The sequence below is a fragment of the Pristis pectinata genome, chromosome 3 (assembly GCF_009764475.1).
Source record: "Pristis pectinata isolate sPriPec2 chromosome 3, sPriPec2.1.pri, whole genome shotgun sequence".
NCBI lineage: Eukaryota > Metazoa > Chordata > Chondrichthyes > Rhinopristiformes > Pristidae > Pristis > Pristis pectinata.
In genome coordinates this window covers 39071157-39083458 of record NC_067407.1, presented here as the reverse complement: position 1 = coordinate 39083458, position 12302 = coordinate 39071157, and the positions used below count along the sequence as shown (strand labels likewise).

Genomic DNA, 12302 nt, shown 5'->3' with positions numbered 1-12302 from the left:
CACTTCATAATTTTAAAGGCAATCCTCAGCCTTCTTCTCACATAGACACAGTCTGTTCATCCTTATCTGTGTAGTTTTCATATATCCTTCTAAATCTTCTCTGCACGTTATCCATTGCATCTATATCTCAATACGGTAACCAGAACAGAATGCAGCATGCTGGTCTAACTGAAGTTCAGCATTGGTTGAGTAAGATTTCCCTAATTTTCAATCCTGGCCCTCAAGAAATAAATCCTACTGTTTAATTTGCTTTCTTTGTGATCTTGCTGCCTGTGGCACAACATTTGTTGTACAGGCCATCTCCAGTTAATGAATGGGTTCTGCTTTTAAATCTATTTTGTCCGTAAATCAGAATATACACAAAAATCACTCAATTAGGTAACAATACCTTCACAGTACTATAATGAATGGTATAGAAAACACACAACACTGATAAGGAAGAACGATTACTAAAAGTGGAGGAGAAAGGAAACAAGTTTTGCCATTTATAGGAACAAAGTTGGGTACATACGTCGGACTTTTGAATTTAATAATATTACAGGAGCTTATTCATATGTAAGGATGTCCATAAGTCAGGCATTTGTAACCTGGGGACTGCCTGTATTTGTATACCTGGATTCTTTTGTTTCTCTACCCCTCCTAACTCGCACCTTCCCAAGTAATGTGACTTGCACCTTTCCTCCTACCATAATGTTCTAGCTCACATTGATCCGTAGTGAACTTCATTGATTATTTGCCTGTCCTGCATGCTAAATATCTCCCTTTATTTTGTTGCTGTCCTTCTGTGTATTATATCCCTTCTCCCCCACCTCCCCCAGCCCCTTTTGCTCTGTGTTCTGTCCCGAAGACAGCTAGCAATCCATCTTGCTACTCTTTCCCCGACTCCACATTCTCTGACATTCATTAGTGTATTTTGAAGAAAACTTACTGAAGGCCTTTTGAAAATCTAGCTAAATTACACTATATCTGATGCGTTATCATTGTTAGTTCTCTCTGTCATAGAAGATTTATAGCACAAAGTTTAATCATTTTTAATTGGATTCCCTTAGATTTAATGGTTAACCATCTCAGTACACTCCTTATGTTTAGACTTCTTGCATTATAGATCCTTACTTTCTTTTGGCTAGTTTAAAGCCTTTACCATCTCTCTAATGACATTCTCTGTTAGGACACAGGCTCCATTTCCATTCATTTGGAGTCAAGCCCAGAATTAGTGCTAGCATCCCTTGAGAAGGAATGCCTCTTTGCCACATTGGTTTTTTTTAGTCACAAGTTACTTCTGCTGATCTGTCTGCTTCAATACTAATTTGTATGTGGTTCAGGCAGTAATCTAGAGATTACCTTTGAGGTTCTGATTTTTCACTTAGAACCTAACTCCTGATATTTTTTTTGCAGAACTGCTTCCTAATTTTGGCTATATTGTTTGTTCCAACATGGACTATGACAACTGGAATTGCTTCCTCCTTTCCAAAGTTCCTCTCCAGCCTCCGTGAGATATCCCTTACCAGGTAGGCTGTGGAGGACGTTATCCTTTCCCCTAATTATAGAGAATCCCATCACTATCATGTTTCTATTCTGCTCTTCCCCCAACTTTGGACAGCCTTGTGAGCTCTGTTGCTTTGGACTCATTGTGGCTGTCCACTCTCCAGCCTTCTTGTCTTCACAGGTAGGGAGTACTTGTACTTGCTGGACAGGACCTGTTTCTTCAGGACCTCCTAGTCAGCTTCTTGTAAGGCCCCACTACTCAGCTTCCTAATGATCACATCCTTTTATGAACCTGTGCTTTCCCCAGGGATGTTACTGTGCAAAAGTGTTACAACGTTCTTTCCCTGCTCTTGTGTGTGGGGGTATCTCTGATTTGCACGCCAGTTCAATGGGTTGGAGACCTGTCTCCAAGATAGTAATCCATACACTTCTGCATACTGCAATCCAGAACAACAACCTGCCTTGCAATAACAGACCAGCTTTATTTATTTAGTTAATATCTTTAGTCAATGATTACTTATAATTGTATTTAAATAGTTTAGCTATACATTTCTTTTCCTGGTCCCACTTCAAGCCACTACCCTAGTTTTTTAAAAAAATAATGTCAGCCAGCCAATCACCTACTGCTGCCCTGTGTCATCACTCTTGGAGTTTCTCTTTTTTGTTGCCTTCAAAAACAGAACCTCTTTTTTTTAGTTTTCAGAGCCACTCTGTCCCAAGCTGTTTTTAAAATCTCATGATGTTTTTGAATGTGTATTGCCTCTCTCTCCTACACTATATTTGAACTTATAGTGCCTACCTCTCCTGCACTGTCAAGGAGTTGTACAGCACAGAAATAGGCCCTTCAACCCATCCTGTGCATGCCAGTGATCAAGCACACATCTATATGAATCCCATTTGCCAACACTTGGTCCATAGCCTTCTATGCCTTGGTGATTCAAGTGCTTGTCCAGATACTACTTAAGTGTTGTGAATCTGCCTCCACTACACTCTCAGGCAGTATATTCCAAGCTCTAAACCACCCATCCCACCCCCAGCTGAATAAAATTTTCTTTGTATCCCGTCTTGCTCCTTGCCTTAAACCTATGCCCTCTGGTTATAGATACCTCTGCTGTGGGGAAAATTTACAACTGTATGCCCTATATATACCCTTCATAATTTTGTTTCCCTCTCTCAGGTCCCCCTCACCCCTCTCTGCTCCAAGGAAAACAAACTCAGCCTATCCGGTCTCTCCTCACAACTTAACCACTCTATCCCAGGCATATTCCTGGTGAATCTTCTCTGCACCCTCTCCAGAATAATCGCATCCTTTCTGTGTTGACTAACACTGCATACAATATTCCAGATGTGGCTTTGTCACTGTTTTATTAAGCTCTATCATTTTCCTGCCCTTATGTTCTATGCTCTGGTTAATGAAGGCTAGCATCCCATATGGCTTCTATACCATCCCATCCACCTATGCTGTTACCTTCATAGATCTTTAGATGTACACCTAGATCCCTCTATTCCTCAATACTCCCTAGGGCCCTACCATTCATTGTGTATGTCCCATCCTGTTCATCCTCCCAAAATGCATCACCTCATACTTATCAGGATTAAATTCCATCTGCCATTGCTCTACTCCTTTCTGTAGCCTGAGACTATGTTCCTCACTATCCACAACATCACCACTTTTAACATGATTTGAAAATTTACTAATCATACTTCTTACATTAACATCTAAGTCATTAATGTATATAACAAACAGTAAGGGTCCGAGTACTAATCCCTGTGATACACCACTGGTCAGAGGATTCTAATGACAAAAGCAACCCCCCACCATCACTATTTCCTTTTATCAAGCCAGTTTTGGAACCAATTTGTCTTGGGTCACAGGGGCTCTAATCTTTTGGACCAGCCTTCCATGTGAGATTTTGTTAAATGCCTTACTAAAGGCTGCAAGGTCTACATCAGCCACACTGCCCTCATCTACATATTGGGTTAACTCGTTGAAAAACTTGATCAAATTAATCTGACAGGATCTTCCACCAGCAAAACAATGCCATGCTATCCCTGAGCAATATCTGCCTTTCTCAGTGTAGATTGATCATATCCCTCAGAATGTTTCCCAATAACTTCCATACCACTGATGTAAGACTCATTGACCTGTAATTACCTGGCTCACCACTGTGCTGAACTCAATGAGCTGCTTCCTGCAATTTTGTTTTCAAAACTCCTCACCATCTTTAAACTCATGGACTTCCACCTTCAATGTTGTTACTGAACTCTCAGAGCTATTTTCTCCAGTGCTGTCTTTAAATGTCCAGAGCCTCTCTTTCCAGCACTGTTGTTGAATTTGTGGAGCCTCTCTATCCTGTGCTATTTCCAAACTTACTGAGCCTCTGTCTCTGATGCTACAGTAAAACTCATAGAATATCCTTCTCTCAGGTTGCTTTCAAGCTCATGAATCCTCTCTCTCCACCACTGTCTTTAAACTCACAATGCTGCTTTCTCTTGCATTGTTTTTGAACTTAGTCTTTCTTTCCTGTACTAGATTCAAATTCACAGACCCCTTCTCTCCAATGTTGTTTTTGAACATGGAGCCCCAAGCTGTACTTAAACTCACAAATCCTTTCTCTCCACACCATGTCCTCTTTATTCTGCCTCTTTTGTGACATACTGTATTTAAGTAATTTAGAGGAAGGTTAAAGAGATGGTATAACATTAGGCAATTCTTTTGTATGTCTGATCGCCTTTGTTTGCTGGTGTTTTTCCATTCTTAAACCACTAAATCAACAAACTGCAGTTGATACTGACTTTGCTTTTCAGAGATTTCACATTTTTAGAGAATATTTGGGAATCCAATATCTGTTTCCTGAGTTTTTCACTGACTTTGGGACTCCTTCCCCGTGAGAAAGAAGACCAGAAAATCGTGGTAAAGGATACTTAATATTTCATAAGGCAAGCAGCTTCAAGTTCCTGGGAGTCAAGATCTCAGAGGATCTATCCCAACATGTTGAAGTAATCATGAAGAAGGCATGCCAGTGGCCTACTTCGTTAGGAGTTTAAGGAGATTTGGTATGTCACCAAAGACTCTTACAAAAGCCATTTGAGAGTTTACCAACAACAATGCTGTTACCTGCAAATTTATAGGTGGCGTTTGAGCTGTGCATAGCCACACAGTCATTAGTGTAGAGAGAGTAGAGCAGTGAGCATCTTTGAGGTGAACCTGTGTTGATAGTGTGGAAGAGATGTCATTACTAATCCATACTGACTGTAGTCTCCTGATAAGAAAGTGGAGGATTCTGGTACAGAGGCCCAGGTTTTGAAGCTTGGTAATTAATACTGAGGGGATAATGGTGTGAACATTGCAGCGGTAGGTGAATTATAGCGGCTCCATGTCCTTGCTCAAGCAGGAGTTAATTCTAGCCATAATCAACCTCTTGAAGCACTTTGTTACGGTTGATGTGAGTGCTACTGAGCAATAGTCATTGAAGAAGCTTACCCTGCTCTTCTTGGGCACTGGAATGATTGTTGCCTTTTTGAAGCAGGTGGGAACCTCAGACTACCGCAGCAAGTGGTTGAAAATGTCTTAGAACACTCCAGCCAGTTGGTCGGCACAGGTTTTCAGTAACAGGCCAGGTACAACGTCAAGCCTGATCCCTTGCGAGAGTTCACCCTCTTGTGAATTTGGCCTCTGAAAAGATCACAGCGTCGCCAGATGCTGTGGGGATTCGCACAGGTGTACTTTCAAAGCGTGCATAAGAGGCGTTGAGCTCAGTGGGGAGTGAAGCATCACTGCCATTTATGCTGTTAGGTTTTGCCTTATAGGAAGAAATGGCATGCAAACCCTGCCACGGCTGTCGTGCATCCAATTGTGTCTCTAACTTCCCATGGAATTGCCTTTTTGCTCTCACGATGGCCTTCCATAGGTCGTACCTGGACTTCTTGTAGGACTCTTGTAGCTGCTATAATTCACCTACCGCTGGATCGCTGGTCTTGAATGCCACAGATCTAGCCCTCAGCAGGCTGCGAATCTCCAGGTTCATCCAGGGCTTCTGGTTTGGAAGAACTCGGTATGTTCTCGAAGGCACACACTCATCCACGCAGGTCTTGATGAGGTTGGTGACAGACCTGGCATAATCATTCAGATCCAAAGATAAATCCCTGAATGTGGTCTAGTTCACTGATTCAAAGCAGTCCTGTAAATACATCTCTGCCGCCCTTGACCATCACTTCACGGTCCTCACCACTGATGCTGCAGTCCTCAGTCTCTGCCTGTATGCTGGGAGTAGAAGTACAGCCAGGTGATTGGACTCGCCAAAGTGTGGGCACAGTAAGCGTTCTTGATGGTGGTGTAACAGTGATCGAGTGTGTTGCCTCCTCTGGTTCTGCAGGTGACATGTTGGTGGTATTTGGTCAGAGACTTCTTTGTACTTGCCTGGTTGAAGTCCCCTGCGATGACTGAGAAGGCATCAGGGTGCTTTGTCTCGTGACTGTTGATCACGGTGCTGAAGTCTACAGCTCCTGACATTAGCTGCTTACTCAACAGCGGCATGTGTAGTTCTGTCATCTCATGGCACCAGCAACCTTTGGTGCTGTCTGTGTGGAGTTTTCCCTGTGACTGCTTGGATTCCTTCCATGTCTCTGGTTTCTTCCCACATTCCAAAATATGTGCTGGTTACTATAATTTGTTTGGCTGCTATAATTTCATCTCGTACAAGTGGATTGTAGAATCAGAGGGGTGCAAATAGGCATGTGAGAGAATTGGTTACTCTTGCACTATCATGGTCTTGTGTTTATTTTTTTCACTAATGTCTTGTTTTGCAGTCTTTATTTCTTCACTGACTTGTATAATTGATGTATAATTTATGTTCTATGTGTTGTCTGAATCTGTGTGTCTGCAAGCAAGATTTTCATTGTACTGTACCTATACCTCACTGTACTTGTGCATATGACAGTAAACTCAACTTGACTTGCAGGGAAACAGGAGGAATGGAATTGATGGCATTGCTCTGAGTAATGGCATAGACTAGATGGGTCGAATAGCTTCCTTCTATGTCAGAATGCATATGAGAATATTGAAAATATTTTCCCATGCTTAGGTTTATGGAAAAATGACCTAAATTGCCAAATTTAGACAACTGTAATCAATAACAAAATACTGAGGTAATCTGGATAATTGGGAGTACTTGGAGTGCCAGAATCAACCAGCATCTGTTCAGTTTTAAAATATTATTTTGCATTTAGAGTGTGATGGCTATGCAGTAAATGCAAATTTTGGTACTTATATCAATGGATCTCCCATGCTGCTGTCCGTAAAATCTTACAAGATGTTGACCTGGAATTTTTATTCTACTTTTGGTATAATTTCAGCATATAATTGGTGGTGGTAATTTTGGTAGAAAATGAGAAATAACTTGTTTATGCCATAATTGATCCTGTTAAATTTCCTGGTTGTTTTTGTCCTTTTCTGCAATTTTCATTCAAACACTGAGTGAATCCATTTACATATATTAAAATGAAATCACTTGTGCAACAATCTGTCTGCACAGGTTTGAATTTGCTTTTGATGGTACGAGGACAATAGGACATTTTCAACTGCTTGCAGTGAGCACTTTCCAACAGCAGATAATCGTGCTTGTCATTGGAGGAGCATAGGGAGCATGATAACGTGGAGCAAAGGCGAGTCATTTAAAATTTAAGAAAGTTCAACTCTACTATATATTGCCTTCTGAAGGAATATAAAGGTAACACAAATAACATGAAGTTTAGTGAGATCTGTATAAGAATGCACTTAAATGGAGTGTTAATTGAGAAGCTCCTATCAACCACTGAATAAGGACAAGTCTAAAACCTGCCCACAGTACCACCTCTGTATCCATGAAGATGATAACCACACTGAAAATGTAAAGTACAGATTTATTTAGGTGACCATGGAGAACATGGAGAATCAAATTGCAGGCATAAATGTGTTAAACTGCAGAAATCATAGTAAAGAAACACAGAGATGATTTATGGATTCATTTTAATTTATTCAATCGTTGAATGTGGATGTCTCCAAAAACACCAGCATTTATTGTCCATTCTAATTGACCCCGAGAAGGCAGTTAAGAATCAACCACAAAGGTGAATCTGGAGTTGAATACAAGCCAGACCATTTAAGGACCATAGATCTGAAGGACATTAATGAATCAAATGAAAATTTATGACAATCTGGTAGCTGAGATTAGCTTTAATTCCAGCTTTACCAGGTTAGTGGAATTTAGATTCCCCAGCCCCTACAGTGAGATTTTAAACTCCCTTCTTCTGATCACTGGTCCAGATCAACACTGTTTCTCTGAATGAAGTCAATGGTACCGATTTTTGCTTTGCAACATCCTAAGTAACCTGTGAATCATCTCAGTAGGGGAGGCTTCCTCAGTGTTTATATTGTGTGTAAGAAATTCAACATAATGCTGAAAATTGTTGCAATTCAATCTTCCTTCTTCAATATTTGGTATTGGTATTGGTTTATTATTGTCACTTGTACCGAGGTACAGTGAAAAGCTTGTCTTACAAACCGATCGTACAGGTCAATTCATTACACAGTGCAGTTACATTGAGTTAGTACAAAGTGCATTGATGTAGTACAGGTAAAAACAGTAACAGTACAGTGTAAAGTGTCACAGCTACAGAGAAAGTGCAGTGCAATAAGGTGCAAGGTCACAACAAAGTAGACCGTGAGGTCATAGTCCATCTCATTGTATAAGGGAACCGTTCAATAGTCTTATCACAGTGGGGTAGAAGCTGTCCTTAAGTCTGGTGGTACGTGCCCTCAGGCACCTGTTTCTTCTACCCGATGGAAGAGGAGAGGAGAGAAGAGAGAATGTCCTGGGTGGGTGGGGTCTTTGATTATGCTGGCTGCTACACCAAGACAACGACAACAAGAGTCCAAGGAGGGGAGGCTGGTGTCCATGATGTGCTGGGCTGTGTCCACAACTCTCTGCAGCTTCTTGCGGTCCTGGGCAGAGCAGTTGCCGTACCAAGCCGTGATACATCCAGATAGGATGCTTTCTATGGTGCATCAGTAAAAGTTGGTGAGAGTCAAAGGGGACAAACCAAATTTCTTCAGCCTCCTGAGGAAGTAGAGATTTCATAGGAGGAGGGAGGTGGGGTGATGGAGGGTGGGCGTAATCTTTATAGAAGGTGGGTGGGTGACAACATTTGATCCAGTGCTGCATCCCCATGTGCTGTTCCACGTGCAGCTTTGGCATACAAAATATCTAGACTTGGACATTTCTTGGGTAAGTGGCACCCGCTGGAATGGAGGCAGAACACCATGTTGGACAGATCACAATAACCTGCACTTGGTGGATTCATTAATGACTCTCCAAGGAGCATCAAAGAACTTAACATACCACTATAAGAATGCCTTCTCCTTGATTTCAAATAAATGTGCATTCATTCAAACTAGGAGTCATCTTTAGAAGGTGACAACAGAAGGGCCCACTTTATCCAACATAATTAGCCACTCATCCTCATCTTTACTGAAAGGCGTCAGTATTTTTTGGGGTAGGATTTCCAAGCTGATGGGGTGTTAGGGAGGGGATTTGGGATTTATTCCCATGAATGTTATAGAGTTTTAACTCCACAGTGTGAATATTTTTGTTTAGTTGTGTTCACCACCAATGTGTTGCCCTTATTGACAGATTTGGCTCTCTGTTGGATGGCAAATGTTCCTGAATAGGCTGCAGCCCAAAAATTTATAGATTGTCTAATGTGAAGATTTTTGATCTAAGTGGTGGAAATTGAAATAGGATCAGCTATTGTGATTCGGGTTAGAAATGGAGGTTCAGTGGGAAGTCTGTAATCATGGGGCATTATCACTAAGCAGGGCTGCCTGTGACTTGCAGAGTTGGGGGACCAAGTACAAACTATATTTTTGGATCCTTGCAACAATGGAGTCAGATCATTAAGCTCTCCTAGATCCTTGATTTGTCACTCTATACCCATTCATGCTAATTTGTCATATAAAGTGCCCTCTCACAAACAGAACCCTTACCATCCACACTCACAACATGGCTTAACATGGCGTTACTGTTTAAACAGTGTTAATTGCAATGTTGGCATTGTTCATGCATTGGTTATTGCTAAAGTCGAAGTCTTGCATCATCAGACTTTGTTTCAGGGTATACTCGTGAGTTGCCATGTTGAGGGCAGTCCAATCACTTATTATTTGGAATTCTGAAATATAAACAGAAAATGCAAGAAATGTGAAGAGGTCATAGAGAATTCACTGGAGGGAGAAACAAAGTTAATAATTCAAATTGATGTTTCATCAGAAAGGTGGTTCTCTGTTTAAGTTACTGGGCCAGCAAGCCTGAAACCTGAACTAACAATCCAGAGATATGGGCCAAAATCACAACTCAGTATCTGAAAAATTTAAATTCAGTTAATTAAATAATTTGGAATTGTAAAAAGTCTTGTCTCAGTATCTCAGCAACTTCAAACTGAAGCTAATGAATTTTTCAAAAACGCATCTGGTTCACAAGTGCCTTCCTGGCAAGGAAGTCAGCTGCTGTTACTTGGTCTGCTGTATATGTGAACCCAGCAAAGTATTTGATTCTTGATTGTCCTCTGAAATTGTTCAGCAAGCTATTTTGTATAAATACCAGCAAATAAAGGTAAAACCAGACCAATCAATCGGAACAATCTAGACACCAATTCTGGACATGGCAAAGTGACACCCAGTCCAAAATAAAAGTAGAGGATGCTGGAACAACTCAGGCCAGATAGCATCTTTGGGGAGGGAAGTGGAGATAACATTTCAGTTCAATAACTTTTCACTAGAACAAAGAAAAGTTAGAAATTGAACATGTTTTAAGTTGTGGAGAAGGATGAGTGTTAGATGACCAGTGGATTAACTATGATAAGGTGGAGCCAAAGAGAGACTGAATAGCAGAAGCAGTACTAATGCAGGCTGAAAGTGAGTGATGAAGGTGTGTTAACTGTGGCTGTTATGTCTAGAGGAGCTGTCATCTTACAGAGGACACTCTAGTGTTGAATGGCCTAACCAGTCTGCTAAATATGATAACTCTGATCTGATAGTTGAATACTGGGCATCCATGAGGTGCAGCAGCAGAAGTATACTCCGTTACAGTTAGAAACCTAATAGTATTGCATATTAATTGCTACTCAGTTGTCCCAGAATGGTTATGTTGAATCGGAGAAGGAAGAAAATCAGACTGACCATCCATCATCAGTCTAGGCATTGAACACAACAAAATCACTCCCAATGTTTAATCAAAAGATGGTTTGAGAGGATAATTTAATGGGAATAGGAGAATAATGATCACCAGCTGTTGTATGGAGGAGAAAATAAGGCACTAGTTATAATCTGAAAATATTCTCATTGAGTTCAGAAGACTCTAAAGTGATGAGTTTTATTATATGAATAGTAAGGCAGAGGACAGAGAGGTCATCCACCCCTGCTCCCTTTCCCCTGCTTCTCCCCAGTCTCTCATCCCTTCCATTTTTCCTTTCCTGAATCCACCCCATTCATGCTGTCCTGCACCTCTTGTCTCTCATTCTGCATTTGTATTTTCACCAAATCTGATCTTGTGTTGACAAGCCTTCTGTTGTGATTTGAAGGTCATGACTCTCCTATGAGACTGCTGCCCCTTTCAGTACTTTTATTTATGTTCTCTGTCATCCCTGCCTAAGCTACCTAAGCCCTTCTTCCCAATGACAATACTGCATTCCTGGGGAATTAATTTCTATTACCTTAAGTAGGTAAGCTGCCTTCTTGAATTGCTGCAGTCCTTGGTCTGAGGGTATTCTCACAGTGCTGCCAGATAGAGAGTTCCAGGATTTCGACTCACTAATGAAGGAATGCATTTATATTAACTGCACAGGAATGTGACTTGAAGGAGAACTTGCAGGTGGAAGTATTCCTATATGCCTCCTCTCCTAACTTGTAGAGGTTGTAGGTTTGAGAAGTATGCCAAAGAAGTCTGTTTACAGTATTTTATTTTATTGATGGAGTACAACTGTAACTACAGAGGAGAAAGTGAATATTTGCCGGATGGACACTAATCTAGCATCAGTGGACCAAGATCTGGAGCAGAACGGTCTTGCAGAACCCAAACAAAGCACCAACTATAAAGTAATTCATGAGTAAGTGTCACTTGATAGAACTAACAATGACACCCTAATATTTGTTAGTGGACTGATGGGACAATAATTGGAGTGGATTTGTTCCTAGTTTTGTTAGCAGGACAATTTTCCACATTTCCTTGTAGATGTCATTGCTGTAGCTATATGTAAACAGCAAGGCCAAAAGCATAGTTTGGCTTCAGCACTGCAACAGGAATGTTGTCACAGTCCAGTGCAACAGTCATTTCTTTACACCATATGAGGGAATCAAATGGACTTGTTTTATGACAGTAGGCTCCTCATGGAGGTTAAGATGGTTCATTCACTAATCACTTAAGCCTGAAATTAGTTGCATCTCTACTTTTTTTGTATTTTTGCATTTGCTTGCTAACCTCTGCTGGTGTTGTGCATGGGGGTTGTTTGTGGCAACTTCTTTTTGTTAGTGATTTAATTGATCATCACTATTTATGACTGTATATGGACGAACTGCAGGAGCTGATATGATCCGTTTGTTGTGGAATTGTTTAGTTCTGTCTATTACCTGCCGCTTCTGTTCCTTAGCATGTATGTAGCTTCACCAGGTTTGAACCCAATTTTAGGTCTGGCTCTTGGTCCTTGTGGCATGTTCTTTTATGTTCCTCATCCTACCAGCTTTTGTCCCTGTCATGCTTGTTACTGCAGAGCAAACTGAGTGATGGAGT

At 41.0% G+C, this 12302-nt stretch overlaps 1 protein-coding gene across 8 annotated transcripts in view; it reads left to right on the top strand.

Annotated features, from left to right (window-relative positions):
• The window catches only part of lrrc7 (leucine rich repeat containing 7), a 417500-nt gene that overhangs the window by 145649 nt on the left and 259549 nt on the right, over positions 1-12302 (top strand). Inside the window, exon 1 of one of the 8 annotated variants that reach the window (XM_052012821.1) lies at positions 1397-1508. The exons of the other annotated variants lie outside the window; for them this stretch is intronic. The gene's annotated coding sequence lies outside the window, so the exon portion shown is untranslated. Of the gene's footprint in view, positions 1-1396; positions 1509-12302 lie in introns of those variants that run through there. 8 annotated transcript variants of the gene reach the window in all.